We start from the raw sequence: 19,781 nt of genomic DNA on the forward strand, positions 1-19,781 counted from the left end.
AGGCACACTTCCTCTAATGGATTCTAACCAGATCTATAGAAACAACTTCTACCCATCATTACCAAATTAGCATGGAGATAAATATAGCACACAGACGGTCCTGAGTGTTTTCACCTGTCCAACTAAGCACACGAGAGGCACAGGTCCAGCAGACTTACAATAAATCACCTGCCCTCCTATATGCACATCTCTTCACCACCCTAAACCCACATTGTTTTAATTGGGGCGTGTGCATGCACGGCAAGGACGCGGAGCTGACTAAGCCACGTCAGTCTTTGATGAGCAAAGTGTGTATTAAAGTTCTGACGCGGCGGCCCTCTTGTCTAAGCCTCCGCCATCGTTCCTCATTCAGAGCACACACACACTGGCGGAGAGACGCTTGCCTTTGAACTCCTCTCGCTCCGCTTCGTTCAAAGCCAGGAGGAAGGCAAATCGCTGAGAGAGGGAGAGCGACAGAGCGGGGGAGTACAAAAAAAAAAAAGGAAAAGAGAGGAGGACACTTCAAGGTGAATTAGATTTCCACATCATTTATCCCGCCCGTCTAGCAAGCGAGCGCACGCTTTGAGAAGCGCCTGCACCACGCCGCACACACATCCCATGTGCCTGCTGTCCTTCCTCTCTTTCAAGTCCTCGCATGAGGACGTGAGACGGAAAAAGTTTCTGCTCACGGTGCTCACGGTGCTCACGTGCGGTGGTGTGTGATGGAAAACTAATCTGCTTATACTCTTTCCTATGGAGTGCATATTGCTTACATTTTGTGATGAGTGTCAAGGCATGACGCCACCTTTTGAAACCCGCTATACATCATTTGTGATTATTTTATTAAAAATGTAAGCAATGGAATTGAGTGCCTGATATATAATTCAGGATAAACTGAGTTATAGCTCAGAATCTATTATACTGTAACACATGCTGGCCTTTGTAGTGACACAGCAGTAAATTCTGACCAGCTGTTTTTGCCAACTTGCTGAGAAAGTCAAGGTAAAGTGTGCTAGCTTGGAGTCCACACCATGCTACCTGAGACCACTGATAAAATATGTAAGATGATCAGACAAGAGTTTACGTCCTGTCCATACGTACTGGTGTTTTGGTCATGTGTCCACATGAAAACTGCGGGTAAAACTTAACCCAATTTACTACTCCATTAACCAAATGTGACTAAGGCTCTTATATGACTAGGAATTAAAGAAAAATATCCAATAAATGAAATAATTACGAGTTGTGCAAATTTGTATCGTAGTGATCTTTTGGTCAAGCTGTTCCTTTTAGTGAATGAAAAGTAACTAATACAATTTGAGTTTGTTCATTTTGCTTATTATCCTAATTAAGGCTATATTTATTCAAACATTTTTTTTTTTAGCTTTTCGATGTTATAGTAATTAGTTCTTAGCTGTAGTTATGCATAATATGGATAATTGGTTCTCAAACTTGGGTTCATGAAGAAGTGCGGGGTGGGGGGGTTGTGATTTTATTATTTATTTTATTATTTAGTTACAGTGGTGGAAATCAGGACCCACCAATATAAGTTACTATATTTATTATTGATTAGCCAGTTTCATGAAGTAAATCTGTGCTGAATTTACAATCTCTGGCTACAAAAAAGTTTAAGAACCCCTGATATAGATGCATGTTACTTCCTAGTTGAAAACAAGGACACAGTTATTATGGTGCCTTTTCACATATACACAAGTTATTAATCGCCAAAACACACTTTACTTAAAAAAAAAAATACTCTGAAAAATGACTTTTTCCTGGAGACCTGTCTGTATACACTTCCACATAACTGAAAATTGTGGAGAATAGCTGAGAGTGGTCAATATTAAGGATAAATAACAGGAAAAATGGAGGAAAACAACTATATCACACTAAGCGTCTTGATTTTTTTGAACTGAAATTTTAAGTTCAAAAAAGAAATTTAGAAAGAAATTTAGAAATTTTAGGACAAAAGGAAACTGGAATGACTTGCATATGTCCTTTTCCCCAGATGATCATCTAAGACATTGGGTGATGTGAGGTTTTCTTGCCTTCAAACTTTGGGTCAACATTGCTGATGCTTGTGCAGGATGTTACATTCAATGTCCCAAGGACGAACATGATTCTTGCTTCAAGATGTCAGTTTGATTGTTATATTACATTATTGTTATATTATAGCCCTTGTACTAAATTAAGGAAGCAAACTTCATAGACATTGGTTGATTGACTACATTTGGGATGAGGGGGAATTATAAATGAATTATAATTAATTGTTACTAATTTATATAATTATAAGTTCAGATGGCTGTGTCCTTAGTTGTGAAGTGAAGGATGTGGGAGCAGGCTTGGCCTGTGTCACTGGTTCTCATACACACTCTGCTTTTTTTGTGGGCCTGAGTGAAGTTTCCTGGCAAAGCCACTTGGCTCCACTTCTCAGCTGAGCGTGTGGTAAGCAAAAACTCTGATCTGCACTCTTACACACAGTCCTGAATGAACACTTGGAATGAGGAGCAAAGCCCTGTTTGGCTCAGGTGCCACTCGCCCTTTTATCCCACTCATGCTTTCTTCCCCATGCCATTAGCGAGGACACAGTGGCAGAACGGGCCACCCACAATGCCGAGCGTGGGGAGCGTTAAGTCAGAGCCAAGGCTTTAGCTTGCTTTCAGCTCCGGGACCGAGGCCACTGTGAATCACGTCCAGAAATCAGCGGGAGAGACAGGAACAGCGGGGATCCGAGGCCTCGGTGGAATCAAAGACGGGCTGCTGATGACGGATGACAGATCTTCTCTTTCACACAAAACAAATGAGCTCGAGCAAAGCGAAAGAAGCAGACGAGCAGCAGCATCGTTAGACATGTCTGTGCGAAATGAAACCTCGCCATAGCTAGAGGAAAGATGAATCAAAGAGGGAAAATAGTGAAGGACTAATCATAACTTCGGTAATTCAATTCTGAATGATCCGAGTTTATACAAGGAGTGCCTTTCTTCTTCTCCTGCCTTTTCTTCCTGTCACTTTCACGCTCTTTCATCCGAGCGCCTTGGCAATTTTTCCCAGCCAACAAATAAGCCATTATGTGGCAATAATAACGATGCGTAATGGATGCAGTGCCAGTGAAAGCAGCAGCATGCCATTAACTATGTGCGCTGTCCCTATCAGCACCTCCTTAAGAATTATTCTGAGCCTTGTTCCCCAAATGGTGGAAATTTACATATCCTAATAACGCCTGTGCTTAAAGGCGATTTGTTTGTTCTACTGCCTTCATAAATGGGCACACTGTGTTTGTGTGCATGTCTCAGGCAAAGAGAGAGTTGAAAAATAAAGATGAAGCTCGGGAGACGCAAATGCATTGACAGATATGTACATGACATAATATCATATTCCAGATATGTGTGGTTATGCATGGACAATTTACCAAACTAAAATTGTGTGCATTTTTTATATAAGCTATGACATCCAAAAACATTCAACAAATCAGTCCTGACTGAGGAGAAATAATCAGACACTTAACACTAAACACTGCAGAAATGCCTTGTTGCCACGTTAAAAAAAACAACAGTCCCTCGATTCCCTCAAAACCCCGAAAAACAACCGCTTTTCTGCATTATGAAGCTTGGAAACTTTTTATAGGGATACAGGCAAACTTTTTTTTGCCAAGTAAACGTTCAAGTATACACATATACACAAGCACACGTACAAAGAGAAAAGATCCATCCATCCATCCTTCATTGTCACCAATTTGATATGACACGAGGTAGAAACTCAAAGGCTTCATACGTAACTGAAAATGACGTGATTTAATTTGTTAGACGGCTGGAAGTCCCCTGTAGTTTCCACTCAGTCGCTGCCTTCATACCTGTCCGTTCATGGCAACTTCATTAAAACGGCAGAGAACATTCAATTCCTGCTCCATTCTCTATCTATTTAGAATGGAGAAAGAAAACAAAGGGCAAAAAGTGAACTGCATTTTCTAGACTAAAAAAAAAACTGAGTTTATTTATCAAATAATGTGACTTTTACAGCAAAGTGAGGTTTATATAACAACGTCTTCATTAGCCTAATTGCAGTATGATCTTTAATAAATGTATGGATGGTAAGCATGCTAGTCCAACAATTCACTAGATAGTTGGCTCATTTATTGGTGTTTTATGGTAGGCATGCTATTCCAGCAATTATGGGAAAGTGCCATGTGATGGTCTGGCTTCCAATCCAGGGTGAATCTTCCTGCCGTTCCTGAAATAGGCTCCGGATCCAGCACAACCCTGACCAGGTTAAAGCGGTTACTGAAGCTGAACGAATGAATGGATGAATGAGTTGTGAATATATTGATTTTAAGCTGGCCTTTCTAATAGTCTACAGAAGATCTCCAAAATATGGACAGCTACAATACTGCTACAGATTGTGATGACAATATGTTTGGCAATATATATAAAAAAGAAACTCTTAAACCTGTAATGTGTTAATGTGTAAATATCAATCCACATTAATTTGACCATAACTGTGCCATGACATACCAAAACATCCAGAGAAAACCTCTGATATGATCTGAATTCAAATGAACCTCTGAAATGATCTGAATTCAAAGCCTAATGTTGCTATAACAATTAACAAACAATATATTGTGCAGTCCTACTCCACAGCAGAATATTGTCTGAAACATATGATAGACTCACACTCCTATACACACACCCACACCATGCTGGTCCTAATTACACTATAGAACTTTACAAGATGCCGAAGATGCTCCACAACACTGCCCAATCTCTCACTGAGTCCACTCCAGGTCCAGTACACATTATTGAATGAAAAGCTCAAGCCTGTGTGCATAAAAATCTGTGTTCCAATGGTGCAGCGTGAAAGCCTCCTCTGGTTAAATGCAATCACAGGGACGAGGCGCATATTTGATGACGCAGGCTGAAGGAGTAATACAATGCAAATTTGCTTCCTGCTGAAAGGATAATTTAGGAAGAATGAGAGGCGATGTCAGAGGAAGAGACAAGCTCACCTTTCTCGATTGGATTAGCAGCTAGAGCCCTCTGGCTGCACAAAGCAATGAGAGACGCCACTCACTAGGCGCAGGGCTAATTCACATCAACCGCATGCTCCTACACACACACACACACACACACACACACACACACACACACACACACACACACGCTGCTACAAGCTCAGACACAGGTACAGAAGTGCATAACACTGCACTTTTTAAAATGCACAGGAATCAAAATGACATACTGAGCTCACATACTTTTTTTTTTTTTTTAAATTACCCAGTTCCACTAAGATTCAACGACTTCACAGATTTTAATCTAGCTCTAACAAATCGGTAGTAAACATTAAATTCTAAATTGAGTGGCCATTCTCATTCTCTCCCTACCTAGTGATCCCTATTCAAGTCATGAACACGAATTCTGATACCAGAATGATCTGGTATAAACATTTTAATCATTTTTTCTTCAAATTTTACATAAATTTCCACAGTTCCAAAAGTAAGAAATTGTTAATACCATTTAAAGTTCTGTCAGAAATCCTGTCAGATTAGCCCATGTTAACTAACTGGCTAATAAAATCTGTAAAAATGCATATGCACGCAGAAAAACGATCGCCCTACTGCCCAGAGATTGCAAATTCGACGAGCCAATCAAAGGCATCTGTGAGCTCATGTATGTGGAAGAGGACGGATAGCGATTTCCTCCGAGTGTGTTACGCTGCCCCGTGACACAGTATGCACTTGGCTGGCTTCACGTGTCTTGGAATGTTAGCCTTCACAGTCCCCGGTTGCTAGCTGTTGTATGATAGAATTGGCAGGTGACACAACTGTGGAGAAAATGAGGGAAGAGAAAGAATGTGCATCTATTAATACTAATAAATGCTTTCTTCCTACTTGAAGATTTCCATATATAGGCTCCACAATAAGCCTGCATACAATTAGCATCCAGTATATAGTAACTAGGGTTAAATGCAGCTTAATACTCCAGGAATAAATATAACAAGAAGTGATAACCCACTATTAGCATAGCAATTCCCTATACTGCCGCATAATTTTGAACGTTGTTATTAATAAATCAGCATTAACAAACATGACTGAATGTCTGTCAGTTAAAAGATTTGTTAACACAATTTTCAAAGATTGCACAAGTTTCCAGAGGCACTGTAATAAATAACCCATCAAAAGTATTGAATATCCGGAACTGGGTTTAGCCACAAACAGGGATAAATACGACCATGTGGTAGTTTATTGAGTTAAGTAGATTATAAACCATAAGACACACACACACACACACACACACACAGATAAAGGACGATAAATATATAAAGAATGAATATGATGTAGGAAACATAGTACAGACAGACAGACAACGGCTAAATCAGAAACTGCCATCATTTGGATTGATGAAAATCTCTGCATGTCAACACAGCTAGAGAGTGAGAGAGAGAGAGAGAGAGAGAGAGAGAGAGAGAGAGACAGAAAGAGTGGAGAGAGTGGAAGACAGAAAAACAAGGGAAATGAGGTACAGAAAGAAGTCGAAAGAATGAGAGAAAGAGTGAAGGGCAGCTGTTAGAGGGCTTTATCTGTCCCAGGCCCAACAGATGGACGCAAGCTTCGAGCGGCCTGTTGCCACGGCAATAGGGGCCTCGATTGGCAGAGCATGGCTAAAACGAGCGCCCAGGGCGACACACACACACGCACACACACACACACACACACACACACACACACACACATAGGGGACACAGTAGCGGGCAGAGAAACACAGAAACACTGTGATCAAAGTAGAGTCTGTGTGTGTGTGCGTGCGTGCGACAGAAAAACACACTCAAGGGAACAGTGTGTGCATCAAAGTCAGCGTGTACCTGTTGGGCGCGCTGCCAATAATCTGATTCGCTGTGTTTTTGTAGACATGCGAAACACAACGTCGCTTCTACAGGAAATCGCTTCTACCTAACACACACTGCCTCAAAAACGAGGGCTGCTCCTTCTCTATCTAAAGCGTGTCATCCTCTCGGTCCTCAGGGTGTAAGCCGAGGTGACATCTCATAATTGGGGGCTTAATGAGCATCAGTTCACAAGGCAGCACACACTCGAGTGTGAACGAAACCTGCTTTACACCATACACACATGCACATAAAATAACCTGCATAATCTTACACTATATACTATGAATCACTGTAATGGCTGACTTTATTAGTATACTGCTTTTCATCTCAAACATAGCTTCCCAAAGAAAAAAGCAGGTATAAATAAAATAACAACGCACCGTAGAAGCGATGACAGAAGAAATGAAAATACGGTGACATAAGAAATAGCAGAAAATATATTAAAAAAAAAAAAAAAGAAAACTGATGATGAGAGTAAATGTTGAACATCAGTAAAACTGCAATGGCAAAACCAAAATGGCAAAAAAAAAAAGAAAAGAAAATACGTAGAAATGAGTTCAAACAAACAAACAAACAAATTCAGCAGCTAGATTTAAACACTGTCAGTATTTAGTAAAACTTTATTTGACAGGAACCTACATAGGGCCTTTATAACACCATCATCACTATGACAAATCTTTTATGAAGCAGTGTCAAAACTCGTGATGTGACATTTTTGTCTTTCCATGAAAAAGAGGAGAGAAGAGACTGATAGTGACTGTTGCCGTAGTTTTTTTTTTAATCCTGATATTGCCAGTTTTCATAAACAGCACAATGATGACACTTATTAGAAGGTATAAAAGGAACACATAGTGCTTCATAACAGTGTTATAAATGCAAATGTGATTAGCACTTTAGTCTAATCTAGTCTAGTCTAGTCTAGAGGGTGATAAAATCCTTCCTTTTGCTGGCACATGGGTTTCATAAATAAGTGCGGGTGTATTTGAATTGTGTTTTGTAATAGTTTTGACTGCAAATGCACCACCAGCACTTGAGCTGAAGAGCATTCAATTCTTCACCCCTACAGGAAGTAGATAGATCAAATATTACTTCTAAAAGGCAAGAGGACAGGTAGACACTTTATTAAAGATTTTCAGTGTTCTGTTAGTAAAGACAAAATAATAACTTATAACTAAGATACAATTAAAAATCACAATCGACCCATAATGGTAATATTCAGGTTAATTGAGATTTTCTCTCTTTCATATAAAGACAAATCACTTCAAAGACTTCATAAAAACTTTTACTTTTACATCATGTCACAGATTTTGACAAATCACACAGTACTGCTTTATAAAACATTTAAGTCTATGCTTATGAATGTGATAAGGCCCAGTGTAGGTATTCTTCAAATAAAGTGTTACTAAATACTATTTCTTTAATCCAGCATTAAATTTTGTAGCCATTGTCTCCATAATAATTGTGCTCTAAAAGCTAAAAGCTTCACTGCCTGCTAGGTTTTTCAGCATTTTTAGAACAGGGTGCAAGCCAAAACCAATAGGCATAGCCTGTATAGTGGACCATGGACTAGTGAGGCATCGATACCAGTACTGGTATTGAGTATTGCTCAGATACTGTGCTCATTAATTCATATCCATAATCATAAAAAATGGTCTAATACCAACGTCTGAAACCACGTGATACTACGTGTCGGACATTTTCGTGCTTCTGACAACAGAAGACAAGAAATAACATCGATCTTGATGTACTTTGCAATTAATAATGGCAATCAAACAAAGCAGACTGCAAACTGCTCTGCAAAAATATCAAGACGAGGAACTACAGCATCTTCCTAAAAAACTCTTATAACCTCTTATAAACATCTTATGTCATTTCAATAGTATCTTTAACCCTTTATCACAGTACACTGGCTCTCCATTCCTCCGCTCCATTGGACATTTTCAATCAGTATAAACAAATGAATTATTTTATCGCCACAAGTCTGTTATAAGATCAGTCAGGGCACTGTTGGGTTTCTGTGTGTAGAGTATCGTGACTCTGTGTTTAGCTGCTGGTGAGCAGGGCTATGGGAAAGGGGAGGGGTGTGAGCCACCTGCTGGGCAAACAATCCACACCTCTCCACAATAACACTGGTACAGAGATAAAACAGACAGCATAACTACAGCTTTTTTGATAGTAAAACACCATATATAACTGCCACAATACAATTATAACATTTAAACCTAGTAAGCCAGGTACGAAAAAGAAATACTTAGGAAAAACTGCAAATTCTTTAAACTATGAGCGTCTACTTTCATATTATTAACCTTTATTAACCTCCATTAACCTTACTGTGGAGGGTGACATCACAAATAAATTCAATGCTGAACACGGGCGCCCCAAAACAGGTGGAAATTCCATTTTAGGCCTCTGGTTAAAAGAGTTGAAAGAGAAGGTATGCGCTGTCAACGTGAGTGTGAAGAGCAGTATCAGTAAAAATGAGTTCAAGGTGCAGAAGAGAAGTTCATGAGAAAAAGAGCACTTCAGTTCTGCAAGCACTGAACACTGAGACACACACACACACACACACACACACACACACACATTTGCCAGGGCCTACACTTTGGTTATGAGTCATTTCCATTTCCATTTCTGGCATTTGGCAGACGCCCTTATCCAGAACGACTTACAGAAGTGCTTTGAAGTCTCTATCAATAAATACAATCTGATACTGGTTCACTAGGTCATGGACTAAGAGTATGATCAGTCTAAACACTCTGTTGGGGAGGTAATATAGTAAAAAGCACACAAACAACACAGAGATTTTTTTTTAAAGTGCAAATTTAAGTACTTTAGGAAGAGGTAGGTCTTTAGACGTGGTTTGAAGACTGCCAGTGACTCAGCCGTTCGGACATCTAGAGGAAGTTCATTCCACCAGCTAGGTGCCAGAACAGAGAAGAGTCTTGATGCATGCCTTCCTTGTACCCTGAGAGATGTTGGGACTAGTCGAGCAGTGCTAGAGGAAGTCAAGATACAATTCATGGAACCTTGCACTCATTTTTAATGACATGCTCGCTGATACTGCTCTGCACGCACAGGTCGGCCGCCCTCGCGCTCCCACTCTGTTAAAGATCCTGTTTAAATGCCACAACATCTTAAATATAAAACTCAGCACCAGGCGTTCGCTGCTATCACAACACAGCAGCAAACAACACAAACAGAGCTAAGTAAAGTGTTTCCTGACATGCCTGATTGATTAATATGATATCTCATGTTCACGTAAGATATTTATGAATATTGTCTTGACGGTATTGTAGTGACGTCATAACTTGACTTGATCATCTGGCTAGTACTTGTGCAGCAGTATTCCACAGCATGAAAAACCTTGAACAGTGTGTGTTAATCGTCCTCTAGCCCTTCATCAGTGTCAGTTTCTCACCACAGGAGCACTGTGGCAAGAGTTTTGACTTGGCGAGTTATCAACCTAGTAGTGACATTGAAGTGTTTGAAATCTCCAGCAACGCTGCTGAAGCACACAACCACGCTGCTACCATGTCAGTGTCACACCCCGAGCTGAACATCTAAGAAGACCTTCAGTCATCCAGGTCATTCTGAAAGACACTCCACTTATATAGTTGATCAGTCAGGGTATGTTTTAAGACTTTTTTTGTGCACAGGAGCTATGCAGATAACGTTGCTAACGAGTACCGGATGCTTATAGCATAGATTAGCATTGTGCAAACTACATACCTAAATCATCACTCATGTCAAAATATGTAGCATTGTTGAGTATCTTACACAGACCCCACCAGGGCAATATAATCAAAATAATACCTCATTATCATATTGATATCACGATAAATTACATTACAATATATTTTTTTCTGAGAAATCATCAGTACATTATGAAACTGTCTGACTTTATTATATTATTATTACTCACAACAAGTTGTTGAATGGATATTCAGAAAAGAAAAAAAAACATTTTCCCTCCTTTTCCACGTCAAATAGATTATTTTGTTAGCAACTAATGAATAAAACACGACAGGACATTATGCTGTAGGAATAATCACGTGTCTTGAAGTACTGTACATTACTAGGGATTCAGATGATAATAGGCTTCTTCCAGTTCATGAAACTGTTTATGCCCATGTAGCATTACTGAGCCAGCTGAGTGTGTGCTGGTTTAGACGAGCAAAATGCAAAACTTGTGGCTATAAACCTCCTTTATTTGCTATATTAGTCTTATAGCCCTGGTACAAGAGCACAAACATATTGTGGCTGATCAAATATATTTGGAGTAAGAGGAAAATTGTGTACGTTTTATTGTTGCACTTTAATAACACTTACTTTAGTGTGTTTAAGTGTGTATGTGTGTGTTTGAACATGTATATGGAGCCAGGCCACACGACTAGGCCCTGGAGACCGGGCTCTCTACACGCTACAAAAACAATTAAATGCTGCTCAACGGGCTTACAAATAAAAACGGGCCTGCACACTCTCTCGGTCACACACACACACACACACACACACACACACACAGAGAGAGAGAAAGAGAGAGAGAGAGAAAGAGAGCTGGCAGCAGTCCAGCATTGCGGCTTGTTGTTAATAACACGTCTCTCTATAAAGGCCCAGCGCAGCACCTGAATAGCTCTAATATCAGCGGCCAGGCAGAGAGGAGATTAGAGCCGAATCAGGGGGGCTTTCTTTCGCGCCGCCACACGGACCTCCGACTTATTGCTTTATAAAGCTGCAATATACACAACCCGGGCCAAACATTTGTAATCTGGCCCAAATCAAATTGTAGCTAGTGAGGGCCACGGAGCTGCGGCCGCCACATCAAAAGCAGATTTCCCTCTGGATGGGAGCGCGACGGTTTGGGAAACAAAGGCAGAAAGAGCTGTGTGTGTGCGTAAGAGAGAGAGAGAGAGAGAGAGCAGGGTCAGCTCAGAGTGATGAAACAGACCCAGGCAGTCTTGATGTGTATAGACGTGTGTGTGCTTGCGTTTTCTTCATCATGTCACTGTGTCTAAAGTTGTCGTGCACTAGTGGCAACTAAGACGATGGTCACACTTTAAAGGTCAGGAGGAGCTGTGAAAGAAGCAATCCAGGTCTCACACACACACACACACACACACACACACAGTGACACAGCGGGTCGTCGTCTGTACAACCCTTAGGGTGTAAGGCAAAGTGACATCGCATGAACACGCTGTAATTGGGCCTTTAACGAGCATCAGTTCACATGTCAGCACACACTCGCCTGAAGCCGCACACACATACACGCACCTAAAGGGAGCCGGGGAGAATTTGATTGACAGTAGGACTAAAGAGGGGGCGGAGCCCAGAAAAGACCCCTCCCCAGGCTCTTATCATGACCATTAACTCAATTCTTCATTTTTGAAGGCCTCATGTTGTCAGAACAAATTTTGTATTTTTAAAAAACTTTAATTCATCAATTCAACTATACCTTCGTTGTTTGATGTAAGAAACAGAATTTATAGCATATTATAGTTATATATAAATATTAATGTTCTTATTTAATATTAAAATCAACAACATGCATCCTATAACTGATTATAATTACATTTTGGTAATTCATTTCCAACAGCCATTTATCGGCCTTTCTGTAGTTCTTTTTAAATGTTATACCCTATAAAGTGAGAAGACACTCACCACCACTTTATTAGGAATGCCTGCACATTCATGCAGTTATTAAATCAGCCAATCATGTAGCAGCAGAATAATGCATAAAATTATGCAGGTACAAGTCAAGGGCTTCAGTTAATGTTCACATGAAATATCAGAATGTGAAAAAAGTGTGATCTCTGTGACTTTAACCGTGGCATGGCTGCTGGTACCAGATGGGCTGGTTTGAGTATTTCAGAAAGCGCTGATCTCCTGGGATTTTTTACAAACAACAGTCTCTAGAGTTTACACAGAATGGTGCGAAAAACAAAGAACATCCTTTGAGCGGAGGGTCTGCAGGCTGAAACACCTCGTTGATGAGAGAGATCAGAGGAGAATGACCAGACTGGTCTGAGCTGACAAGAAGTCTATAGTAACTCAAATAAACACTCTTTACAACTGTGGTGAGCAGAAAAGCATCTCAGCATGCACAACACATCAAACCTTGAGGTGGATGGGCTACAACAGCAGAAGATCACATCAGGTTCCACTCCTGTCAGCCAAGAACGGGAATCTGAGGCTATCATGGGCACAGACTCACCGAAACAGGTTATTTTATTTTGCATGCCGAAATGCTTTTCTGCTCACCATGGTTGTAAAGAGTGATTATTTGAGTTACTATATCCTTCCTGGCAGCTCAAGCCAATCTAGCCATTTTCCTGTGACCTTTCTTATCAACAAGCCCTTTCCACCCACAGACCTGTGCCTCAAGCAATACTTTTTTGTTTTTCACACCATTTTGTATAAACTCCAGAGACTGTTGTTTGTGAAATTCCCAGGGGATCAACAGTTTCTGAAATACTCAAACCAGCCCTGGTACCAACATCCATGCTTCGATCAAAGTCACAGAGATCACACTTTTTCTTCGTTCATAACTCTTCACCTGTATCTGCATGATTTTTTGCAGTGCGCTGCTGCCGCATGATTGGCTGATTAGATAACTGTGGGTGATTAGACTCTAACTGCATGAATGTGCAGGTGTACAGCTGTTCCTATTAAAGTGGACAGTGAGTGTATATAGTGAAGAGGAAGTCATTTAGGATTAAGCCTGACTGCAAGTCCTGCATGAAGACAAAAGTGGCATTTTTTTCCCCATAGCTAGCATAGACGATATAAAATTGAGAGAAACATCTATTACAAGAAAACATTACTGGGTGGGTAAAAAAAAATAAATAATAACAAACAATTATAAAAACAATAATTTATTTTCTTTAAAAAAAAACAACTGAATTTTAACTTTACGTGGTGTATGAGATATAAAACATATAGTGTAAGACTACTACTAATGTTCCCCCTGCCTGTGGCTTATCAGCTCATTAATATATAGATGCATTCAGGTCCTAAAGACTTTAATTAATTAAAATTCTAATGTAACCTTTTAAGACTGCTGTCAGCACACACACACACACACACACACACACCAAACTAATTCCCATTTCAGACGAGGGCCCCGTATGCACTAGGCAGACCCTGTAGGTGCGGCGGAGGAACAGTGCTTCTTCACCGCTCCCATGAGTCCTCTCTCCTTCCCTCTCTCGTTCTCTCGTTGGCTCAGAGATGAGAGATTTGCTGCTGGGATTCGTGGCTAATTCCCGCTCAGCAGTCATGAAAAATGTATAATGCAGAGAGACTGCAGGGAAATGCAGATATGAGCTTACTTCCTGTAGAGCCAGGCCCTGTCTTAGTGGACCATTACTCTCTCCATTCCAGTTTCTTCTCTTTCACACACACCCACACCCACACACATACACACACAATCACAATCACTCTCCCTCTCTCTTGCTATAGCAGTGCATCAGGAGCTTCTAACATGAAAACTAGTTTTCACTGGCTGATGGAGTTAAATATATGTGTATACATGAAGAATTTAAGAATTCCAAAATGTCGTATTTCCAAGTTTTTTGGAAATTGTTAAAGAAAGAACCATGGATAAGTGTTTCATATCATATTCTTGTATTTCATATCACATTCTTGTATGTTTTTAAGTACAGGCAGGTTTAAGGACACACATTTTTTATGCAAATATACTGCATTTTTGTAAAGAAACAGATCTTTTTTTATTCCTAAACACAATATACATAATGCCACGGGATTAAATATTATCCATTACACTTATTTAAAAAAAAAAAAAAGGCAGAAATACTGTAGAAATAAAAACTGAATAGAAATAATATGTTAGCTTTCTGGGTCAAGCAGATTAAAAATATTTACATTTAGTTGTTGGGTTTATGTTTATGTATGTACACTTCACTCCAGATCAGATCGTTTTTGCCACGTTACGGGTTACTCCTGGCACAACCTTCTTTCTTTTTGCTTCGTCCTGCTCTCAAATGATCTCAAAAATCATCTAAACAAACTTTATTTTTTGTTTTTTAATAGAACTGCTGTGATGCTTGTTAGATAGAAAGTCTTTAATTGTACAGAGGTATGATGAAAAAAAAAAAAACAGACATCTATACAAATATATAGATTTGATTTTTTAAAAAAAAATATGTTTTCATATTTTGACATTGTTTTCCTCAAAATAGAGTTAGATGTATGTTCATTTAGAGCAAAAGAAAACAGTTATCATCAACTGATTTCACCTCTTACAGCCTTAAGTGTAAAAGAATACACAACAGGGCATGCTGTTTTAGGAAAATAATCAACATCAGGATGGTGTGATGCTGTTACCATTTGGAAGTTGATTACCTTCCTATAACAGTATACCATGAATTGTTTTATAATAATAGCAATTTGCCAACACTAACAATCTTTGTACTTAGTATCCATTTATAGTTACATTTAATGTGGACAACTTTGCAAAAAATTTTGCAAAGAAATGTATCATTCAACACGGGAAACAAATGTCTTGGCTTATAATGTGATCATCCACGATTAGTATATGCTGCATATGCAGTAACCGATAAAGCATTCAATTCCTTTGATAAAAAAATATAAACAGAAAATGTAGAATTTTGCATATAACATGTTTTGGAAACCACAATATACAGCTTATACTGTGTGTATGATCTAATAGGGGATGGTGTGGGTGTTGGAGACATTGCTAAATTGCAAGTCTGTGTTTCTCGATAAACCTTTCTTTTCTGATGACGCTCTTTTTCTCTATATTGAATAATAAATGGTGTGTGACGATGCTAGGCACTAGTATTTTATGACGCAATAACACTTGCCTGCTTTATATATTATTATAAAGTTGAGTGACTTTAAACACTGTATGACTTTTATCCAACTAGTGAAAGCGCCGCAGTGTAATTATGGTGCTATTGGTCATTAAAAGAAGGAGAGCGTTTTATTGCAAGCATCGCGGACATCCTTTGTAAACAATTAGGGCAAGTGAAACGGTTCTAATCACCTGTCGAATAGCTGTAATTTTCCTGGCCTGAGTGCACCCATGTGAAATATTATAAATCATAATACTCCCATTAATTGCCATTTAACCAATTAGCTTTAAGCTATGCAATGCAATTTACTGGGGTTCACATGATTTTAAGGAAATGCAGATGGCTTATTAAGCATACGCGAATCCATGGAATGGCTATCTAACACTAATATGTAGATAATAAGGGGGGCTGTGCGAAGGCTATGCTTAATGATTCAGTACAGAGAATTCACGGAAAGAAAGAGAGCATCATTTGACATCTCACAGGATCTTAACCGTGCAATCTCTCTTCCTTCAGCCTCTGTTGTTTTTATTTAACACTAATCGCTAATGGAGGGTTTATGACCATCAAAACCCACACAGCTCAGCTCAACCAGCACGTATCAGTGACCATATCAGGTATACCAGCGTTAAATGACCACAGGGTTCTCCAAAGACAAGGATCTACTTCGGCAGTCCCTGTTCTCCTTCAGAAAGTAATCTTGTTACCAAAGAAACAAACAAAGTCCATCAATATTCCAAGCCAGAGAGCGTTCAAATCCAATAATAAATCGTTTTAAAAATGCTGAAGCCGCTTGTTTCATTAATGGCAAGATGTACTATGTGCTTGCAGAATATTTTTAGCAGAACCGACATTCCTCATCGGACGAACGCGGTGACATTCACACAGAGCCGTGGGCTCAACACATCTAAAAGAAAATGTCAAATAAGTTGCGCAGGAGCCTGATCATTTTCTCAAGTGCTAATAACCAAACAAGTAATATCTGATCTGATGGGAGAGGCAATAATAACGGGACTGTAATGGCATCAGGACAATTCATTGCCGTGCTCACACACACACACACACACACCAACAAGACCGGTTCCCCGGTCTCGGCCGTTGCCATGGTGACGCTAACAGTGGGCCCGGCTTCAAAAGCAGATGTAATTTCAGCCTTGCGACAGCCAGAGGGAGTGCTGGCAGTGTTACGCTACGCCGCTGACTGATTAGAAATGGGTCTGGGAAGGTGAAGGCGCAGACCGTACCATCCTGCTCATCTCCCCCGAGGGGAAGAAAGCATGCAGCGGTGTACCTGAGTGGCTTTATTTTTCATCTCTTCCATGACAGCGATGTAGCAGATGCATTTAGCAGGCACAGATTTATTCAGTGTGCATCAGAGGAACTGCTGAGAGTGGACAGCTGAATCCCAGAGCACAGGGTAGGACTGGAGGAGATAAGATGAGACAAGCAGAGATGAGTGGAGAGGAGAAAAGAGAAGAAAGGAGAAATGAGGAGAAGAGAAGATGAGAGGAACGGAGATGAAACCGGACAAAAGAGAAAGTAAGACAGGAGGGGAAAGAAGTTAAGAGGAAGTTTGAGATGGATTAAACAAGATGAAAGAGTAAGAGTAAAGGAGAGAGGAGATGAGATGAGACAAGAGGAGACAAAAAAGAGACACAAGGAGGTGAGACAATGGAAGAGGTGAGTGTAGGAGATGAGAAGAGTTGAGACAAAATGAGATGAGCAGAGGGGATTGGACAAAAGGAGAGAAGAGTACATGTGAAAAGATTAGACTTGAGGAGACAAATCAAGACAAAAAAGAGGAGATGAGAGAAGAAACAAAAGATGAGGAGCCAAGAGGAGATAAAAGGAGAGGAGACAAATGAAGAAGAAACACCATGAGGCAAAAGAGCAGAAGGAGACAAAAAAAAGAGGGAAGAAGATGAGACAAGGAAGATTGAAGACGAGGAAATGAGAGCAGATGAAATGAGAGGAGAATGGAGTAGAGAAAAGAACAAGAGACAAGATTAGACTTGAAGAGATGAAACAAGACAACATAAGAGGAGAGAAGAAACAAAAGGGTGGATGACAAGAGGAGAGGAAAGGAGAACAGACAAATAAAAAAGAATAAAAGATGTAGAGAATAGATGAGAGAAGTCCAGAGGAAACAAAAGGGAACAATTTGAAGGAAAGCAGAAAGGAGAACGGGAGACAAAAAGAAGAGTAGAGGAGATGTGATCAGACAAAAGGAGAGAAGAAACAAAGGGGTAGAAGAGGACAAGAGGGGGAAAACGGAGACAAATAAAAACGAGACAAGCCGAGATGAGACAAAAGGAAAGCAGAAGGGGGACAGGAGACAAAAAAGACACTAGGGGACACAAACAAGATGAGACGGGATCAGATGAAAGCAGAGAAGAAACAAAGAGGCAGAAGACAAGAGGAGAGAAAAGGAGAAGTGACAAATAAAGAAGAGACAAAATAACATATAAAAGGGTGGGAGACGAAGGAGGACAGGAGACAAAATGCAGAGGGGAATGAAGGAGAGGAAAGGAGTGGAGACAAAAGGGAGGAGATGAGAGGAGACGAAAAGAGAGATGGAACAAAAGAACAGAGGAGAGAAAAGGAGAAGAGACAACAGATGAGCAGAGACAATAGAAGAGCAGAAGAGAGGACAGGAGACAAAAAGAAGAGGAGAGAAGAGGTGAGGTGAGGATAGAAGATGAGAGGACAGGATGAAAAAACACAGATCGAGGAGGGATCTTTTGCATGGGGAAAGACATTAAGTCCACACACACCTTCTCCTGCTTTCCCCTAATGCATTAGTTAATTAAGACTGCAGATTGGCTGAAGCCTGCAGTTATGAGCTCTTTCCCTCTCTTCTCTCTCTCTCTCTCTCTCTCTCTCTGCCTCAATTTCCCCTCCTGCCCTCCTGCACTTCTCTCTTCCACTTTGGATTATTCATTGTAAATGAAGACTGAAACCACAGAATGTATTTGTGCATATAAAGGGCTATAATAGTCCTTATATAAAATAATTATAGTGTATATTAATAGTTCTTATACAATACATATATTAGTTCGAGGACAGCCTATGTCATATTGTAATATTCCTAATAAATTATAATTTTCATCTACAACAAACAGACTGTTTAAGAGACAGTTAGGTCGAAGGCAGAGCTGCTTATAAAACCTACGCAGTCATGTGACCAATAGGATGTTAAAGGAAATGGATGTATCGAAAAAATAAGGTATAGAAACATATAAATATATAGATTTGGTTTTTTTTTATATTTTTGATATTGTTTTTCTCAAAATAGAGTTAGAGGTATGTTCATTTAGAGTGAAAGAAAACAGTTATCATCAACTGATTTCACCTCTTACAGCCTTAAGTATAAAAGAATACACAACAGTTGTGTAGGAAAATAATCACCGACAGGATGGTGTGATGCTGTTACCATGTGGAAGTTGATTACTTTCCTATAACAATTTTACCATAAACTGTTTTATTCTGCTTCTACCACAGCAATTTGCCAACACTAACAATTTTGTACTTAGTATCCATTTATAGTTACATTTAATGCAGTGGAACATCACGTTAGCTCTGAATCAAGTTAGTTCCTGCTACCATGTACACTATAATGGCGTCAACAGTCTTTCCTTCATGCTAGAAAACTTAACATTACAGCTTTACCTCTGTTTGTTACAAAGTGCTGACACTGGAGACTCCTTCCAAAACTGCTAAATAAATATCTCCTCACAGAAAACTTCACCATATCAAGCACTTTTTAATCCATTTATGTGGCGCGGCCACCATACAAGCTCCTGTGTAAACTGTTACTGTAGAAATGATAACACACTCGAACGAGAGCATCAATATAAACCTGTGATTTTTTTTTTCAATTTTTTGAAATTTTACACACAGCTGTTGCCCAAAATATCCTCTTTTCCTGGAAATTGTGTGCTATTTCTGCATTTATTACTGGACTACACTGTAGATACGCTCCATATTCTTATTATTACTCACAGCAGCACCTGATATTCTGAACAACCGCCACCTTGAACACAAGGAACACCAATACTCAACACCTAAACCCATATCGCACACTCTTTGAATAAACTG

The 19,781-nt window shown here is 39.7% G+C and overlaps 1 protein-coding gene across 1 annotated transcript in view; it reads right to left on the reverse strand.

Moving 5' to 3' along the window:
• The window catches only part of LOC113545107 (AT-rich interactive domain-containing protein 1B), a 198,100-nt gene that overhangs the window by 114,564 nt on the left and 63,755 nt on the right, over nucleotides 1-19,781 (reverse strand). The window lies entirely within an intron of this gene.

The sequence above is a fragment of the Pangasianodon hypophthalmus genome, chromosome 10, assembly GCF_027358585.1.
Source record: "Pangasianodon hypophthalmus isolate fPanHyp1 chromosome 10, fPanHyp1.pri, whole genome shotgun sequence".
In the NCBI taxonomy this organism is placed as follows: domain Eukaryota; kingdom Metazoa; phylum Chordata; class Actinopteri; order Siluriformes; family Pangasiidae; genus Pangasianodon; species Pangasianodon hypophthalmus.